General features: G+C 41.6%; 1 protein-coding gene across 7 annotated transcripts in view; it reads left to right on the top strand.

Moving 5' to 3' along the window:
- Positions 1-20,215, top strand: part of Dgki (diacylglycerol kinase iota) — a 448,005-nt gene that overhangs the window by 314,168 nt on the left and 113,622 nt on the right. The window lies entirely within an intron of this gene.

Raw genomic sequence — 20,215 nt, 5'->3', positions numbered from 1 at the left:
GATTATGGGGGAGTACTGTTTCTGAAGTTGTAATTTAAGTCAATCTATGAATTATCTGTCGATGTTTATCTTTCTTTTATATCCTTGAATGCACAGCTAATTGTTAATTTATGTCACCAAACAGTACCTCCTAGACATTTTTATATTCTGATCATGATTTTAGATCAGTTTCTACAACATGATTGATGTTTAGAGATTATTGGGTAAAATGGATAAAAAATTGCTATATGAATGCTACAGATATTAAGGTTCTGGGTTCCCTCATATGTGGGGACCAATAGTCAGATGAAATAAGGTGGGGGTGAAGAAGATCAACACTCAAGAAAACAGACATGGGTACCACTGGGAACAAAGGACTTAATAGAACCAAATCTTTACCAAATCCGGTATTTACTGGCCCAGTGTGGAGCTGACTGGAAGGACAGGTTGAAATGGGGGAGATCGTGCTGCAGATAGAGGGCAGCCAAGCATTCCTGGGAGAGTGGCATCCAAATCCTGCTAACTCGACACTGAGCAGGCACAAGCTTTATCAACTGGGAATCCTGAACCCAAGGAGGTTCTTTCTCTTGGGTGTGAGGGTTTCTAGGACCTGTCGGTGGCCATGAGCAAGGGTCCTTTTGCTGGTGGGTCTTTCATTGAGCCTACTGGGAAGCTCTCTGGGGTCACTTCTCTCAGCTGCTGTCTGCTTCAGCAAGCATCCTCTTCTGCAGGTATCCGTACCTTTCGATTCCTCTCTGCCTCCCACCCTATCCCTCACTCTCATTTTCTTTGGCAGACAAGTGTGAACTAAAGGACAGAAGTGATTCCCTGAACCCCTGCATCTCTTCATTTTGTTAACAGTTCATTAAGGATTATGTTTTCTAATATAAATGAGGTCTAAGGGACATTAGTACAAAGCCCAGTTTAACCCACTGTCAGACAAACGAGCACGTGTATGATGAGATACAGCTACAGCTGAATTAAATAGAAACTACTCAGAAAAAGCAATGTTTCCCGCTCACCTTTTCTCATGTTTCCAAACTAATAGCTTCCAAATACTAAAAAAAAAACAAACAAACAAAAAAAAAAAACCATAATGCGTCTCAAGCAATGTCTTACAGCTTATCATCCGCTCTGAGCAGCTGGGGGAGTGGGATACATTTGAACAGCTCCGAGGCTTTATCTGTAACTTCCGGTTATCTGTTTTATCTTCTCTGCTCCCCCCCACCCCCCGCGTTGCTGCTGATTTGAGTATTTCCTGAAGATGACATTTCCTGGCAAGTGCTTTCCTGATTCATCCTATCTGAAATGATCAAACTTCCATCTGAACAGACGTCTTAAATTGGGAGCAGTGACTTGGCATAGGCCTAGGACAGATAAATTCAACCATACCTTTGGAACCCAAGAGAATGAATCAACTCTTAAAGGGGAACAGCAAGGAATAGATTAAAGATCTGAGTTTGAAAAAAAAATCAATTGGAAGTAAAAGTTGCTAAGTCAGTCATTCTACTTTTAATGAGTGACAATGATGCTTCCCAGCTGTGGGTACATAGAGAAGCTTAGCTTTTGAGGTTACGAATTTGCTGACCCATGCTCTTTTGCCTGGGTTTACCTTGCAGTTGGCTGCAGAGCCACAGAATGGCTGACAGAGCTCAAGCCAGATAGGAATAAAAGCTAGTTCAAGCTCATATGTGATGTGCATGCCAAAACACATTATTTCCGGAGCACTAATTAAATGAAGTTCCCGGAACACATCTAGATAAAAGGATCCCCAGAAGTGTACTCTGACCTGCATTCCGGAAGAACAAAGCATCCGAGTCCACTCAGGAGATCCATTTGTTGTCAACAAAGTCTCAGCTTGAGCAATGGTGTCCTACTGCGTTTAAAACATTAGCGCTCCTTGTTGATGACACCACCAAGTGATGTCCCCGGGCAGTGTGGGATGCTTGCCATCACTATCTAGTTGATTCCTGCTCATGTGTCTAGATGATTATTCATATTAGATTATAAGCTTGGATGTTTGTTGTCTAGCAAAGCTTGGATGCCTGCTTCCATCTGCAACTCGGGGCTCCCTGATAATTCAGCGTGGCAGCTCTTTTATTGTTCTGTTTATTTCAACATACAGAAATGCACCTTCGCTCTGTCAGACACATGTCTCCCTTCTGCTAAGGTCCAACTCTCCTGGGGACCCATCTGATCTCTTTTAGGGACAAGTATCTTAAAGTGGCAGGCCCATGTTCTAACATTTATAGCATTTACCAGAGGGAGAGAGGGAGGGAGAGAGAGAGAGAGAGAGAGAGAGAGAGAGAGAGAGAGAGAGAGAGAGAGAGATTCACTTACACAGAGGGGGATGGATACAGGCATGGGTTTATAGGAAAGGAAAGTCAAGGAGAAGATGTAGGGCATGATGGGTGCCAAAGCCGAGTCTCAGGTTTTTGAGCTGAGCTGGTGTACAGTAGTGCAGGACTAGGTCTTGTATAAGAGGGTGCTCTCAGGTGTAGCAGAGGCTGGCATTCAGATTCTGTGTCAGGAAGATATTGCCCACGTTGAACAATAGTCTGAGTCTGGGTAAATTGAGTTACCAGGATGCCTACAAGGGGCCTAGGGATACAAGAATCAAAATGGTTGTTTAAGGAATATTTATAGGTAGGGGTCAGGAAGTCCATGAAGAGTTTTAAAATCATTTTGCATTGAATTTATTAAGAGGAAGGGAAGAGGTAAATAGAAGAGTTAATGACAACAGGCACCCTGAAGGGTGTGTTTTTTTGATATTTAAGTTAGGAGAGGCAGTGGGAAAGGCATCAGAGAGTATAGATGGGTTTTAGTAGAGTTGTAATGGATGTCCCATGGAGCAGTGTGGAGTCCCCATCACAAGAATGTTAAGTCTCATACAGGGGAGGGGAGGAGATTGTCCATTAAAAGGAATAAGATAACTCAGTAAGTCTGGCCTTGGACTTGTAACGTTCTAACTTCCCAAACTCACTGACATCAGTTAGAGTTCTGATAACCAAGCACAGCTTCATTTTGCAACCTTAGTTTACAGTTAGTTTTTCCACTGGTCAAGCACTACATTTCAGGCATGTGGTAAAAATTATCTCGTGGGCAGAGTGGCTAGTACCTTCTCCTAGAATCAGAGGATGAGTCTATGATGATCAGGTAGGCAAATCTTCAGGAGAGATGGAAATGATTACCATAGCCGTGAGAGAAGAAACTCAGGGATCTTGAATCGCTATGATAATTCACAGGAGTTTAAGATCCAACAAATGAAGTCAGTTTGGAACTCAAATAAAAACAAAGATAGGAGGGGATAACATTTGCTATGTATCAGATGCACTATTAAGAAGTTTTCAGATAATTGATGCTGTTTGGATGCCTAGAATGCATCATGCTTGCTTCCTTAGTATATTGGTTCAGACTAATGGTATCAGGACCACTCTCTAATTAGACCATTTAGGCATCTGCACTAATGGAATTTTCTTGGTAAGCGAGTTAAGGGAGAATGCCAGGAATGTTTGTGTTGGAATCTCAGTTGCAACCCTGGCAGAGTAATTTAATTTTTCTGTTGGTCAAATCTCTCTTCTCTAAAATGAAAGTATAATTGTAGCCTCATAGAGTGCAGGGGGTTAAATGTATAATCTTGTCGATAAGCCCCTGGTGTTGACCCTGGCACATTACCACGCTGTGCGAATCTGCAAATGTGGGCACGGTGAGGGGAGGCTGCGCTTGTTAAAGAGCGTCACTGCCAGTCCTCACATTGCCCATGAGTCTGCAGGTTCCGAGGATGGTCTGATCTCAGGCAAACTGTATAGCCTCCCTCCCTCCAGTTCACTTTCTCACCTTCCAGAGCAGCCTGGAGAACATTGATAGAGTCACCCTGTAGCAGGTTGGTTTTAGGATGGTAAATGTAACAAACTAGCTCTGCGAAGAGAGAGCAATGGTTGAAGATTGCCTCTGAGGACTTGTGAGGAGAGGTGAAGAGGCGCCAGCCGACGGCAGCCAGTGAGCTGGAAAGTCAGCAGACCACTTGCTCTTTAAAAGTCAAGGGAAGAAAACATTCTCATAAAGTAGGTCCCTAGTAAATAGTCCCTCTAGGAGGGAAAGGGTACATGCTGATGACTGATAACTGGATTTAGGCAGAGGGTGGAGCTCAGTTATTTCACCTACAGTTCTAAGTTGATAACGGTGAAGGTGAGCAGATACACTCACGCGTAAAGGGCAACAAAGTAAGAACTCTAACCTTGACTACTCCTCCCTCCCTCCCTCCCTTCCTCCCTCCCTCCCTCCCTCCCTCCCTCCCACCCTCCTTCCCTCCCTCCCTCGTTTCCTTTCTCCCTTTCTTTCGTCCTTCCTTCCTTTTCTTCTTCCCCCTCCTCTTCCTCCTCTTCTTGCTTCTTTCTTGTTTTAACTTTTAGCTATTTGATTGTAACAGGGAGGAGAACAGATGGTTGGTGTCTAGAAAAGGACTGAGAATGAATGGAGGAATTTTCTCTCCTTAGTAAGACAGTGCAGCAGACAAGCATGCTGATGGGACCAACCACTAAGAAGAACAGAATGCAAGAGAAATAGGGCCAGCTGCTAGGGCAGTGCCTTTGGGTGAGGGATGAGATGGATCTGTGTGCATTGAGGGTGTGGGGAGGACTTGAGCAGACCCTCCAGGGAGGAATGAAGACATGTGTTCTAGAGGTTGGCAGTTCCCATAGTAGGGATAAGTTCTATTTGTAGTAATTTAATGTTTTCCATAAAATACAAAGTTTTGCTGTCAGGTACAGTAATGAAGAAGGAGCACACTGTTCTAGAAGAGACAGGAAGGTTTGATGGAGCCTGTGTGACAGTTGAGACAAGCTGGGTACAAACAGAATTGCTGTGTACCACTGTGGAAATGGAGAGTTGAATTGACTGGTCATTCAAAACTGCCTAGAGCAATGTTTAGTCCCAGACAGGACAGGACAGCTGGTCCTAAACTGCTGCTAATGGTGTTTGCTGCTAATGCCCATGGTTCATTATTAATTAGAATGTAGTCTCTGGAAATAAGAGAAATCCTGGTGGTATATTCCTGAGCTCCATTCACACCCTCTCTACTGGCTTAAATCTTGATGACATTCTCACAAGAGAATGGTTGACCCTTTCTGCTTAATACCAGTGTAGTGTATTCACTTGTTAGAGACACTCTGACCAAGGTAACTTATAGAGGAAAGAGTTTACTGGGGGATTGCAGTTTCAGAAGTTTAGAGTCTATGACCATCATGGCAGGAAGCATGGCAGCAAGCAGGCAGGCCCTGGTGTGGGAGCAGGAGTTGAGAGCTTATATGTTGAGGCAACAACCATAAGGCAGGGAGCAAGAGAGCTAAATGGGAATGATGTGGGCCTTTAAAACCTCAAAGCCCACCTCCAATGACACACCTCCTTCAACAAAGTCACCACTCCTTATCCTTCCCAAACAGTTCCACCAAATGGGGACTAGACATTCAAATACACGATTCTGTGGGAGCCATTCTCATTCAAACAAGCCCTCAGATTGACAGCCAGTGGATGGAAACTTACATGGTTGTTGGTTTCTCTCTGGAAGCCTTCCTCTAAGATGGCAGTGTGAAATTATTACTCTTTCATTTGTCATCTTACTGTGAAAGTTGTGCAGTAGACACTACAACTTTGTAACCAATATATTGAAAAATAAATAATAACATACATATTGCTTATTTGCTTGGGTCTTCCTACTATACAGAGGTCTGTTGCCACATATAGCATTGCAGGGAGCCTTGAAGCATTGTCTCTTGCAACGTCCCCTTGTGGAGAAAGAATTTTAACAAAGTATTTTTTTTTTCTCTCTGTCCCCTTTGCGGTTCAATTTGCAGCATACATTCAGCTTTTTTTTCTGAATACATTTGTGCACACTGATTGAGAAATGTGCTATTTTAAGAGACTTGGGGGTCACCATTCTTGTTTGTAGTTTGGGGCTCCCTGGGAAATACAGTCTGACTGAGTTTTATATGCAGGAGGCTCACTGGGTTAGTGGTGTATTCCCAAGAAAAACCCACAGATGGCCAGGGTAAGGAGCACATATTGGGCAGGATGGAAGCTGAAATATGATAAAGTAGTGACAGAGGACTCTCATAGAGACCTTTGGACATGGAGAAGCCTGTAGACTTCCTTCATAGGAGGCCAGGGTCACTGCATACTGAATAGTCTCCTGTATAGAGGAGATAAACCTTGAATAAAGCAACTTCCTTCCTGGAGGGAGACTCAGACATGAGTTATACCTGGAATTCTGGAGACTAACAGGGCTGATCTTGAGGGGGACACATCACGTGTAGCAACACTATTCTGGCTGTCAGAACATAGTGGATAAAGTAATGTGTGAAGGTACCATCCAAATAACAGAATCCTTGAGTCTGTTCATCTTTTATCAACTGGATAAAGCAGATATATCTAGAATTGTTCTGTATCTTGGGTTCAACTTACCTGAGAACTAGTCCTTAGATTTCCTCTGTGTTTTTAGATTTTTTAATTAGATTTATTTATTGGTGGGTGGGTGGTAAAGTTGACATATGTGTCATAGTGGGTATATGAAAGTCAGAAAACAACTTGCAGGAGTAGGTTCTCTCTTTTCCTCATGAAGATTCAAGGGAGGGAACTCAGGCTTGAAGACAGTAGATATCATTACCCACTCAACCATCCCTCTGTTCAACTTCGTGTGGTTTTAATCTGGCCTCCTTACCACCTAGAAAAACAAGACCAGACATCACTTTCTTAAGAAACCAAATCAGCAGAATAAAATAAAATACAAGCGAATGCTGGCCTTACCTTGTATTTGCTTTTGGCATGAACTGTTACCAAACTCAACATTCTTTATTTGCATTTTGTGGAATTACAACCTAAAACCAAGGAAACTTAAATTCCAGCTATGATTTCTACTCACACGCCATAGTCAGTAGATACAACTTCAGTCAGAATTTCCTTCTCAACACGATGGGCATTTCTTCTGTAGGCATCAAGTTAATTGGTAATGACATTGAATTGAACAGAGCCAGGCACAGAGATGTGTGTGATCCTCTGAAATAAGCTCTTTGCAGACTAACTCAGAACCACATATTGATGTGCCAGTTAGGTGGCTCGAGCCCCAGACCACACATGGCTCAAGCCCCAGCCCCATCCCAGTTCACAGGGGAGGGAAACACTGTTTATTAGCATCCGATGGTTACAGCCATTCTCCAGCAGTCATCCAAGAGCAGAAAGAGAGGCCTCTGTAGGGTGTCAGCTGCCCTGTCCCACATCTCAGCACAGCTCTTTGCTCCTAATTTGTTTACTCTCTTTGCTTCCAGAAAGAGACTTGAGGCCTTGTCATTAATTTTCTGCACGTGTCCCATCAGCTCAGAAATTCAGAGCCACGTGACTAAGTCTCCAGCATCTTCTCGGTGGTGACCTTGGCTGTCCCCATGCAGGGTAATTGATGAGATGATGTTGAAATTGTGAAAACGATTTGGACCAGCGTGTCTGTGATCGCCATCATTTTATGCATTTAAATTTTGGATGCAGTGATGAATCATTGTTTTAGGAACTTCATCTGGAGTTTCCACATTTATTTGCTTGACTTTGGCTCTGGCCTAATTATGCCCATGTCGCAGTTAAGGATCTGCTGTCTCCCTCCCAAAGCACTTGTCAAGAATGGCTGTTCCACATAGCTGAGAAATTTGCAGATACAAGTTTCTTGATGGAGCACTTAGGGGAAAACAAAACAACAAACAAAAGCAACCCCCCCCCCAAAAAAAAAAACAACTTATACTGTATTCAAGTGTCCATTGTCCAGGTAGTTATCAGAGCTCACAGACAAAGGCTTTTTTTTAAAAGAAAAATCAGATTTAACACTGGATGTCTTACTTTCTTTTCTGTTGCCATGACGAAATACCCTAATGAGAACATCTTAGGGAGAGAGGGCTCATTTTTGCTAACAGCTTATAGTTACAGCCCATCATTGTTGGGATTCACAGCAGCAGCAATGTGAAGTCACACCCAGAGCAGGGAGAATGAGTACATGCATGTTTGTGATCAGCTTGCTTCTCCACTTTATGTCTAAGGAATCGTGCCACCACAGTGAGCAGGCCGTCCTACCTCACTTAAATGAATGAGATAATACCCCACTGACGCAGGCAGAGACCTTGCTTCCGCGTGGTTTTAGATTCTGACATCACCCACCGTATGAAATGTGAACTTCAAGGGATTACCCATCATTTTATTGAGCTCTAATTTTCATTATGGTGGTAGGAAGCCTTACTTAAAGAGCTGTTAATAAACCAAAAGCAGTGGCTTTGCATTACGATGGTAGACTTTAAATTTGAAAATAATAATAAGACTATTAAGTTTGAAAATGATTCTACCTCATAACATTTAACGTGAGCTCTTGGTCTTTACTGTCTAAGGGAAGAAAGAGGCATTTGAGATTTAGTGCTGCGGGAGGACCTTCCGCTCCTTCAGCCAATAGCCACTGAAGTGAACCCGCAGCACAGTGGGCTCGTACTTCAGCGGATATTGGCTGAAGGAGCGGAAGGTCCTCCCGCAGCTATTTAGTGCTTGTTGTCTTCCCTGGATTTCCCCTGAAAATATAGAAAACACATTAATCAGAACCACAAGGGAAAACCAGACAAAAATACAGTGTAAATAGTGCCCATCGCTGGGCTTCTATTTGAATCTGTTTATCTTTGTCCAGGAGCTGAGATTGAGACATCTCTTTCATTCCTGGGGTTTGACTTCCTCACAACTGTTCTTTTTGTGCAGTGTGATGGTTTGGAAAGAGGAAATTAAAGTGTCTACTGGTGGCTAACTCCAGAGATGTTGCAGCGTGGGCAGCAGGCTAAGAGGTGTTCAGGGAGGTCTATGGCTCTTTTCCGCCTTCGCCTCCCTCTGATATTTGCTTGCCAGCCATCAGAATATGTTTTTCCGTTTCTATCTATAACACAAGAGCCATATGCTGATGTTCGGGCTATTTTCAACCTGCTTTAGAAGTGGTCTTGTCATCCACCGTCGTTCATGCTTACTTGATTTTTTTGTAACACTCCGGCACCATTTTCCCTCTGATGTCTGTGCTGCCCTCCTGCCCCTTCTTCAGCACAGCTGGAGCTTGAAGCACATGCACTTCCCCAGTCACACAGCCATTCCAGAGTGACCTTTGCTCTCCTATTTCTCTCCCCCAGATTAGTTGGTCAAGGAGAAGTTCTTAGATTTTGTGGCTCCCTCCTCTCAGGCATCAGCCTTACTCAGGTTATTCATTGCAGTCATTTTCTAACTCACCATAGGGTGCTCAACTTGTCTTCCATAAGATTGTCTTTTGTACTACTGGCAGTGGTTTCTGTAAAATTTTGTCAAAGACAAAGATGGGGAACTTGCTGAAGCCCTGGGATAAGCATGCAGGATGTTGGTGGGAAGTTGGTCAGTGTGATAGCCCTGTGTGGTGGTTTGAATAGGTATGGTACCAATAGATTCATATGTTTGAATGCATTGCCAATAGGGAGTGGCACCATTTGGAGGTGTGACCTTTATTATTATGATGATGATTATGATTAATTTTTCGAGATTAATTTTAATCATGATTAATTTTTAAGGTTTTGCTGTAGTTTTAGAGCCTGTACTGGGACTAGCTCCTGTACACCAGGCTGGCCTCGAACTCACAGAGATCTGCCTGCTTCTGACTCCCAAGTACCGGGATTAAAGGCATGTGCCACCACTGCCTGGCAAGGTGTGGCCTTTTTGGAGTAAGTGTGGCTTTGTTGGAGGAAGTGTTTTACTGTGGAGGAGGGCTTTGAGGTCTTATGAACTCAAGTCTGGTCAGTATAATGCAGTTGCTTCTGCCGCCTGTGGATCAAGATTTGGAACTCTCAGATCCTGCTCCAGCACCATGCCTGCCTGCATGCTACCATGAAGATAATGGACCAAATCTTTGAAATTGTAAGCCAGCCCCGATTAAATGGTTTCCTTTATAAGAGTTGCCATAGACATGGTGTCTCTTCACAGCAGTAGAAACCCTAACTAGGACACTAATTGTATCATATTACCAGCAATGCAAATTCTTACTATTAGTAGATTATGAGGTAAGGGCTCTCTTTCATAATGGTCACATCTCAGTAGGGTTCAGGACTGTTCAGATCTCTCTTCCACCTGGTAAGGAAGGTTTACATTTCAATGTGTCAGAGAAGTAAATTATCATTGTAAGTTTGCTTATGTAAATGCTCTACAAAATAAAAGTTCAGAGGACGCTTTCTAAAGTTTAGTCAAACTGAGAACGTTAAAGTTGTCATTGTCAGTGTAGATTTATAACTTTCATCTTCTGTTAAAGACATCCACTCATCTTTGTTTGCTTGTTTATGGTATTTATTTATTTTATTTATTATGTGTGTATGTATGTGTGTATGTGCGTATGTGTGTGTGTGTGTGCATATGTGTGTGTATGTGTGTGTGAATATGTAGCTGGAGATTTCTCATCCTGCCCAGTCCTGCAGTTGCTTTTAAAATAACCACTCAGAAGCATACTATTAATTACAAACTGTTCAGCCTATTAGCTCAGGCATATTATTAACCATCTCTTATAATTTATATTAACCCATTTCTATTAGTCTATATTTAACAAGCCACAAGGCTAGCGGCTTATCACCTCACATCTTTCTTCCCTGGTAACTGCGGGTGTCTTCCCGACTCTGCCTTCTTTATCCCTGTATCTCTGCTTGGATTTCCTGCCTGGTTCTATCCTACCTGACTATTGGCCAAATCAGCCTCTTTTTAAACTAATGGTAATAAAATATTCCCAGCATATAGAGAGACATCCCACTTCATTTCCCCTTTCCTGTCTAATCAAAAAGGAAGGTTTTAACTTTAACATATTAAAATTACATATAACAAAACGGTTATCGAAAGAAAATTACAGTTACGGTATTTAGTCTATTTGTATTTACAAAATTGAAGATAATACTCTATCACCCATTCTATCTTTGTAAGACTAAAATTTTATATCTAATTTATCTTTTATCATAACTGAGGAAAACTATAACTATTTAGTCTTCAACTCCATCAAAGACCCCAGAAGGATACCAACAAACAAAGTGCATTTTAAGCAACTTTTAAAATTCTAGAAATGACAAAGCTTTCTGGCTGCCTGGACATTCACTCAAAAATTCTTCTGTAATGTTGGAGCATCCATCTTCAGCCTATAGGCCAAGAGTGTCTGGCAGACTTCTCAGTAAATCAGGAAATTTGAAGCTATTCTGCCTCTGCTGGCAGTTTGTCAGTCACTTCCCTCTGTGTCCTGCAGAATGTCTGGCAGACTCTTCCATGAATCAGGAAACCTGAAGACTGTTCCATCTTGTTTTGACAAGTTCAATAGTCACTTTTCTGTAGGTCCTGCATGTCTAATTTATACAGCATACTGTCAAGTAGACCAGGCAAGAGCAGTCTTGCCCAAATGGCTAGCCTTGCCATATTGAAATCAAACTCCATAAGGAGTCTCTTCGATGCCCATCATCCTCTTGAAGTAGTTGGTGCTGCCAGGGGCTGACATATCTCACTGTCAAGAAAACTCTAAGTTCTTAAAACATTTTAAATGCCATATTTTGTAGGTGTTGAACTGTTTGAAGATTACTTATGCACCTGAAATATATGTCTGCATATCTAGAAAACCTAATATGACTATAAGTATGATTATTATATATGACTATTAATTTGTATTTCTTAACTATATATTACATTTTTAAATGAGCTGTATAAACATAATAGCTTAAACGAGAGAAGAAATATCATATAATATAATATAACAAAATTTGACTTTAAATTTGTATAAATATGCAAAATCCTTTAAACAAGAATAGAAACATATATACAATACAACAGAATTAACTTTAAATTTGTATCACTATATCAAAATCCATGTCAATGCAAAATATCTGAGATTAAAATTATCTTTTGATCCTATATTTCTATATTCCCCTAAAAATAGAAAACAAACATAACTTACCAAAGACCATTCATATCCCCAAAACTCTTGAAACTGTGGATGTTGTTTTCTCCAAACTGCTTCCTGTTGTCTGTGTGTCTCTGATAAAATTTTGAGATAATGGCCAACTTCTGGGAGGGCCAACGACAACCTTTATTGATAGATAGCACCTGTTAAGTTTCTGGGGTTCTCCCTTGATCAAAGCTGGCCCATCTTAACCTGGAACGAATCCATACCTCTTGCTTCCTGTGGAAATAAAAGCAAAACCGCTTCTCCAAAGCATTGTATCTTGCAAAAAGTTCCATTTTGCAGATACATTTTTTGACTTATGTTTTAAAGCTAAGGCATTTTTAAAAACGTTTAAGTTAGTATATTTTATTGTCTTTCAATCCCATGCCTCTCAGCCACTATCTCTTGTCCATCAGCCATCAAAAATTCAAAAATCAACACATACAGGATCCAGTCTCCCTAAGTATTTTCCATCTTTATGTGGCCTTTTTCTTTTATATTATTTTTATTATTTCTTCAAAGACTTTGTTTTATTTTTTAGAACTATTTATTTCTTTTTATAACTGTCTATATTCTTTTTCCTCTCTCTCCCAAGCCTACATATGTTTCTTGAACATACTGTGACCTGTTTAGAAGTTTTTGTTTTGTTTTGTTGTGTTGTCTGAATCTGCCTTTAGTGTGCATCTGTAATCATTTTTTGATCACTGTTTTAAACTGGTAAGCGGCTTGTCTAGGACCAAAGTGGCTGCTTTGGCTATTGGTTCAGCCCAACTAGGCTTTTCAATATGGTGGAGGAGGCAACAAGCATCACATTTACCTGCCCCCCCCCTGCCCCAAATGCTGACATCAGGTAGCATGCAGCTGGCCCACAAACCTTTTTGTATGTATGAGCAAAAGCTAAATCTGCCACACGGCATGGGCTGATTAGCCTCTCGGTACCAAGGCCTGAATAAGATCAGGCTGTAGGCAAGTCTGTAGGGCATTTTTCTCAATTAGTGACTGATCAGGGACGGCCTAGCTCATGATAGGTGGTGCCTCTCCTTGGCTGGCAGCTGTGGGTTCTATAAGAAAGCAGGTTGAGAAGCCATGGAGAGCAAACCATTAAGCAGCACTCCTTCCGTGGCCTCTGCATCAGCTCCTGCCCCCAGCTTCCTGCCCTGCTTGAGTTCCTGTCCTGACTTCCTTTGGTGATGAACAGCAATGTGGAAGTATAGACTTAAGAAACCCTTTCCTACTCAAATAGCTTTTGGGTCATATTGTTTCAGCACAGCCATAGAAGCCCTAACTAAGACAAACAGTAAGTCTTTGAGCTCATCTGTCACTGCAGTTTTCTGTGCAGGCTGACCATCCCGATTCCTGACCATGTAGACGCCTTCCCAGGCCTTGCTGTCTCACAAGGTCAGGGATGGCCTAGGACTACAGTTTCCTTTGTCTAAAATTCCTGTTCTCCTTACTGAAAATCTCACGTTTGTCACTAGAGAGAGCATTCATTGTGAAAGTTTACCTGGTCCTAAGAAATTAGCTTCTCAGAATACTAAACATACTTCAGTATTTGTCCACAGAAATCTCATCACAAAGCTGTCAATAGGAGGATGTTTGATATACATACCTCTTCCCCAAATTCACTGATATCTTCAAGCCAGGCATTGTACCTTTCTCAATACTAAATGCCCAACTCCTGGCATATATTATAGCTGCCCCTGGTGTCAGAAAGTGCTTTAAGCCTGAAGTGTTCTGATCCACTGTCTGACTTATGGACCTGAAAATACCTCTGCACAGTCCCTTCTGTATAGAATGTGTGTGCCATATTAAAAGGAAAGGAAATCCATAAGTTGCTACTAAAAATTGCAAATGTCAAAAAATTTAGGGAGATTTAAAAATGCAGGTTTTATGTTCACAGAGATACCCTCTCAGGTACTAGGATAAAAAGCAAAGCAGAATTCAGCATAATTTGAAGCCTAGATTTGTGGAGAGCCAGCTTGTTTCCAGAAAAGATACCCTAGAAAACTTAACCTCTAACAAAGTCCAGTGAGAACTACGCAGCTTGCTCTTATCTTATAACTGACATTTTAAATTAACTATAGGCAGGGCCTGCTTTAGCTTAAACTGCAGAATTCAAAGTTTAATCATACGACCCAGAGGTTGTGGAATCTTTCACAGATCTCAGATGTAGCCGGGCAAGACAAGGCACACTGTTCACAGAGTGTCTGGTTCCCTTTTGTATGTTAATCTGCTTATTAGCGGTCCTTGCTAGTTCCAGGTAAGCAATGGGCTGCTAATGAAATCAGTTTGGAGGAAAATGTACCTGTGGCTCAAGGTTAGGGAAAACTGAAATAGCACCAATTGATTCTGTCTCATTATTATCAGATGTCAGGTAAAAATTCAACCTCTGGAAATCTTGTCACATTTCAAGTTAATGAGATGAAGTAAAAGGATTCCACATGTCTCCTCCTAGCCTCTCTTAGGGCTTTCTGCCCTTCCTCCATCCCTGCCTTTCTTTCTTGGCTTCCATATTCAGTCCCTAATTCCCATCACCTCTTTGACTTCGTGATAAGTGTTAATGCTGCAGCGGAGTAAGAAGGGAACACATTTATCCTCCAGTTATCTCTCACCAGCCAAGTGCCTGTCCACAGCAAACTCAGAGCGTTTCTCATGTTTAAAAAGTTAGGAGATGTTTTTGAAAGCAAATTTAAGCTTATGTGAAATTTAAGTGGAAAGTAGAGTTTTTTTTTTTTTTTTTTTTTTTTTTTTTTTTTTTTTTTTTTTTTTTTTAGATCCCCTCCTTTATACAGGCTCTTCCTCAAATCCCCACTCCTACCCCTGTTACTAACATCTACCTGTGGTACCCAGGAATTGCTTTTGTGTACCACGTGTTTCTGAATGGATCAAGGCATGAGTCTACTCCCATGCCATGTGTGTTCCTCTAAAAGGATGCTTGGCTCTATCATATGTGTCTTTCTTCACCTCGCCATATGTCTACCACTAGACACCCCACCAAAACTTTTTTTTAGATATTTCTATAATTTATTCTCTGATCACTTCATCCATGTACATATAGCACATTCCGGTCACATTTTTCTCCTTCCTCCCCTTATCCTTCATTCATTCCACAAGTCTCCTTTCTCTAACCAACACCCCCATGCTTACGTATTTTTGTTTTGTCTCTTACTTTTGCTTTGTGGCCTATTTGGGCTTAATTCAGGCCACCCATGTAAGCTTGCATGTGGAGCCACTCATTGCAGAATTGGTAATTCAACAATGGCTACATTACTGATTTCTTCTCTTCCAGCAGCCCCTAACACTGCTGGCTGGGGCTTGGCTGGGTCCTATCAGCCCTTTCCACATCTGTTGCAGAATGCTTAGAGGTTTAGTTTTGACTTTATACAAGCAGTCATATCTACGTGAGTACCATGGGCAGATTGTGCCCATAATACAGTATTTTATAGCCTTCATTCCCATTACCCATCTTCCATAATTTTTCTTGTTAACAAAATATTACATGATTAGAACAATATAGTAGCCAGTCTTTCAGATTAATGTCTGTCACTTATCAGCATGTATTAAAAATTCATTCCACTGTACGGACATACGGGTATTGGTTTATCTGTTTGCCCTACTGAGGAACATCATGACTGCATCCACATTTTGGAAGTTATTTTCTAAATGATGCTATAGACACCCATGTGTACATTTTTGTGTGGACAGAACCTTTTGCTCATTGCAAAGAGATGATGCTGGAATGCATGCTAAGACTATATTTAACTTTATATGCTAAAACATATAAAATATGGTAAAGCTCCTCAGGGAGGGGAGGAGCTTCATGAACCTCACTCCCACCCATGGAATGTTGGGGACTCAGTCTTGTGTAGGTAACGACCGCCGCTGTGTGTTCATGATTGTAAAGCCATGCTGTATCTAAAAGGCAATGTTTCATAGCATTTCTCTGCATCCTCAGACTCCTGACGTCTTTCCACTTCCTCTCCTTGATATTCCATGATCCATGGGTCAGATGATGTCTTAGGGTTTCTATTGCTGTGAAGAGACATCACGACCATGGTAACTCTTATAAAAGAAAACATTTCATTGGGTGGCTTGTGGTTGCAGAGTTTTAGTCCATTATCATCATGCTCTAATATGGTGGCAGGCAGGCATGGTGCTGGAGCAGCAGCTGAGAGTCACAGGCAACAGGAAGTTGTCTGTTGCACTGGGAGGGGCTTGAGCATATATGAACCTGCCTCCACAGTGACACACTTCCTCCAACAAGACCACACTACCTCCAACAAGGCCACACCTCCTAATAGTGCCACTCCCTTTGGAGGTCAGTTTTGATCAAACTGCCACCGGTGACTTAGATAATCTGTTTATTGATGAATGCCCAATGGTCACTTATTCCCAGCACTTGGACCAGTTGCTCAGTCCAGCACCTAGTAGATGGATGGATAACCAAAACATGGCTCATATGCAGTGACATTCTTTCCAGCTCTAAGGAAAAATATGAAATCTTCAAGACAATGGATAGAACTGGGAAATATCTTTCTGGTGAGGCAATCCAGGATCAGAAAGACAAAGACTACACGTTCTGTCTCCTCTGCAGGTCCTAGATTCAAATTTATGCTTACTGTGTCTAAGGCGGCGTGAGTATCTGTGGAGCCCAGGAACAAGAAAGGAATCATTTTAAAAGTTGTTCTTATTTGTTGTGTGATATTTCAATTGCATTGTGACAATACATTTTTATTTTAATCCAAGGACAGAGCTAGCTACTAGCTGACCAAAATTAACCATAGAGGTTTTGGAGGACTGAGAAAGGAGTGAGGGGGGCTTAGACAGTTCTAGGCCAGTTTGGAGGAAGGAAGAGTAGAGGTGGGAAGTCACTGGTGGCTATTCCACAGCTTCTCCGATTTTTTATTGATACAGATTAATGAGAAAAATGCACCACTTCTTGTTGAATTTTAAGGGGTCTGTGCTTTGTGGGTGCTCTTCCTCTGTCAGATGTGTGCTTGGCAGAGCCTTGTTCCCAGCTGATGCCTTCTCTGTTTATTTTCTAACCATGTCTCCATAGAGCTGTCTTCATATTGATGCAGTTATATTTTTTTTACATACCACAATTTTGGCATTGTGCCTAAAGTATCACTGCCAGTTCAAGCTCGCCCAGCTTTTCTTTTGTGTTAATTTCTAATTTCAAAGGTATAGGGATAGTTTTTTCTTGTTGTTGCATATTAGTTCTTAGAAAGGTAGGAAGTATTTGACAGAAACCCTGTTGTTTGCCAGTTAAGTCTAAAATTGATTCTTCAGGAAATGTCAAGTTCTGTAAAATGTCTGTATGGTACTCACAGGAAGCACCTTGATTCTATGTTTAGTATCTGTGTTTTGATAATTTACTCTGTTTTTCAATATTTTCTAGTTTATGACCCTTTATCTCCATGATTATATTTATTAGTCTCTTTAAAACTGATGTCTTAGTTTTACTTGCCTTTGCCTTGATAAAATAACCCTGACAAATGCAACTTAAGAGAGAAGAAGTTTTGTTTTAATTTAGTTTACCATCCCAGGTTGCAGTCAGTTATTCTGGGGAAGTCACATTGGCTGGAACTTCAGACAGCCAGTCACATCACGTGCACAGTCATGAGCAGAGAGAGACCAAGTGCATGAATGCTCACACTCAGTTTGATTTCTCTTGCACAGTCCAGCTCCAGCAAATGTGTTACTCCCTCTTACCCAGGTTTTTCCTACTTCAATTAGCATATGCATGACAGTCCGCCACAGACGTAACCACAGGCCAACCTGATCTAGACAGTGTGTCATTGAGATTCTCTTCCCAGCTGAGTCTAGATCACGTCACTCACCCATCACAGTGACAACCTTTTGAAAAGCCTGGGAGGCCTCCACAGTCTTTGTCTGCATAGTTAGAAGGTAAACGCTGTGCAATTTTCCGAGAAGGCTTTCCCTAAGGAGTCACATGTTCTTTCCAGGATCCTCTGAAGATTCTTGTTTGTGCTCTTCATAAATAAATGGCCCCACCTAGCTGCAATTTTGTTTTACAAGTGGTATATCAGTACTAGCAGAAGGGTCAGATAATTAAATCCTGTTTTTATTTCAAACATGCTAATACCTTTATTTCCACACTGACACCTTGTTGAACATAGCACAGCACCTTGTGAGGAATGAATTAACAGCTGTCGGTTTCTTCCATTTTCTTAGTCCCATTATCAGTTTTGTGGAGGCTGGGTGTCAGAGGCAGCTCTTTCTTGCCCTGTTCCCGAGGGCCATTGCTTAGATCGCAGGGCTTTCAGCTGCAGGTCCCCTCTGTTTTTATAGATCTGATGCATTCTTTCATTTAGTTTAGATGAACTTTGGTGCCGCCCATTATCTGTTATCAAAGGTCTCACGTATGCCCTGGTGAAATTAGTCTCAGTATATGCTGAGAATCGAATTAGGAGAAAAGCCTCTCGGAAGTCTGAAAGGAGAACACAGTGTGGATTTGCTATCTCTAAGTGCTTTGCAGGCACTACTTAATCTTCATGGTAATGTGGAGGTGGGCATCATGGCCTCGTTCATAACACTGGACTGTCACGCTGTGCGGAAGAATGAAAGGCAAGCTAAGTTCACTGGGTCTATAATTATTACTGTTTTCTTAGTATAGCTATTTGCCGGTGATCATCAAAATGGCATGTGAAACCTATCACAGCACTGCTGTCAAACAGAGAACAGTTATAAACAAATGGTTAGTAAATGTTCATTCAAAAAAAAAATCTCTGGAAAACACTTTGAATATCTTGTCTACCTGAGCTATTCTGCTTTCCACACTTCAAGGAGAGTGTGGGATTTCTTTCCTGTTTAGAGTATCTTAACTTTCAATCAGCTTTTCAGTTCCTGTTCAGAATTCAAATGCAAGGGTTTTAACAGCACACCAGCTTGTGTGATTGCCCAACACAAATTTGATTAAAGTCCTTGCACTTTTACTGCATCTGTGGCTTTCAAAATCGGTAGCAACTGCATCTCTTTAAAAAAGTCAGCCACACTCACTTAAGTTCCCTCAACGCTGAATTTTGAGGAGGGTTAGCTCGGCCTAGCAAGCTTCATTCATGTGGTCTGTTGGAAATCAGGCAGCTTCAAAAAGGACTCTACATGTGCCGAGTATGTTTACTCAGAAACATGTGACTTTCTTTACTTGTAGCCTTTGTAGCCCCTGGTCCTGCTCCCATGGGCAGGCAGCCTTAGACTTGTACCTGGCCCTGCATACTCATGGCTTTTCCTGGAAGGCTGACTGGGAGACAGATTGGGCCTATTCTTGTCCTGTCCACTCTGCCCCTCATTTCCACCTTCACCTCCTGAGCTCAGTATTGGAATTGATGAGAGTCTGTCTGTCAAAGCTTGTTTTCCTTATATTTATATATTACTTCTGTAATTACACCTTGGTGAACATATGGCTTCTACATATGGGTGACCACTAGGAATCAAAGGCACATGGTATGAGCACCACCTTGCTCGTTTGGGAGTTGCACCATTGAGGGCATATGACCTAATCACTCTGACCATAATGATTTTCACTTCTCAGCATTGTAGCCAAGAAAATAACAAAACAGATATTTTTACATTAATCAAAGTTATTTTTCCCTTCTGCCTCTTCTTTGCCATCTTTTCCTTTCCTTTGCTCTTCCTCCTCCCTCCTCTCTGTATTTCCTGTCCCTCCTCCTCCTGGCATATAGTCTTTCCTGTCAGCATCGTATTAATTCAGTTTTGTGCTATCCACCCCGAGACTCATGTAAACGATATCCTGTCATGATATAGATCCAAGCCCTTATAACATGATTACAGAGAACGTGCCTTTAATATAGCACACAGTATGTCATGCTTCCAGAGTGCATGTTCATAAAAATTCTGTTCTGACCTGGTTGGCCTTGCTAACCAGGAGAATGACTTACTCATGAATGATGCCAGATACCTTGCTTTTCCTCCCAGAGCTATTCTTTGATCAGGTAGACTTGGGCTCTTAGCACTATGACTGGGTGGAGGCATGTGCCTTGCTTAGCCCAGCATCCAGGGACTCACAAAGCTTACATAAGCAATAAGTATAGGTTTCCATCTGTTGTAAATTCTCATAGGCTTTCTCAGGGCTCAATTACACCAGAAAAACAATGTATTCAAAGACCCTGGGAAAGGGCAGCACATGGGCAAGGAATTTTATAACACTACAATAAAAAAATTATTTAAAAAACGACAAAATTATTTGATTGTTTTTGCATTGTATCTCTTGAT

This window comes from Microtus oregoni, unplaced genomic scaffold, assembly GCF_018167655.1.
Source record: "Microtus oregoni isolate MIOR12 unplaced genomic scaffold, Mior012 000026F_ref0000081, whole genome shotgun sequence".
NCBI classification, from domain to species: domain Eukaryota; kingdom Metazoa; phylum Chordata; class Mammalia; order Rodentia; family Cricetidae; genus Microtus; species Microtus oregoni.
Note: the sequence above shows the minus strand (reverse complement) of the source record. Positions and strands in the feature narration are given on the sequence as shown.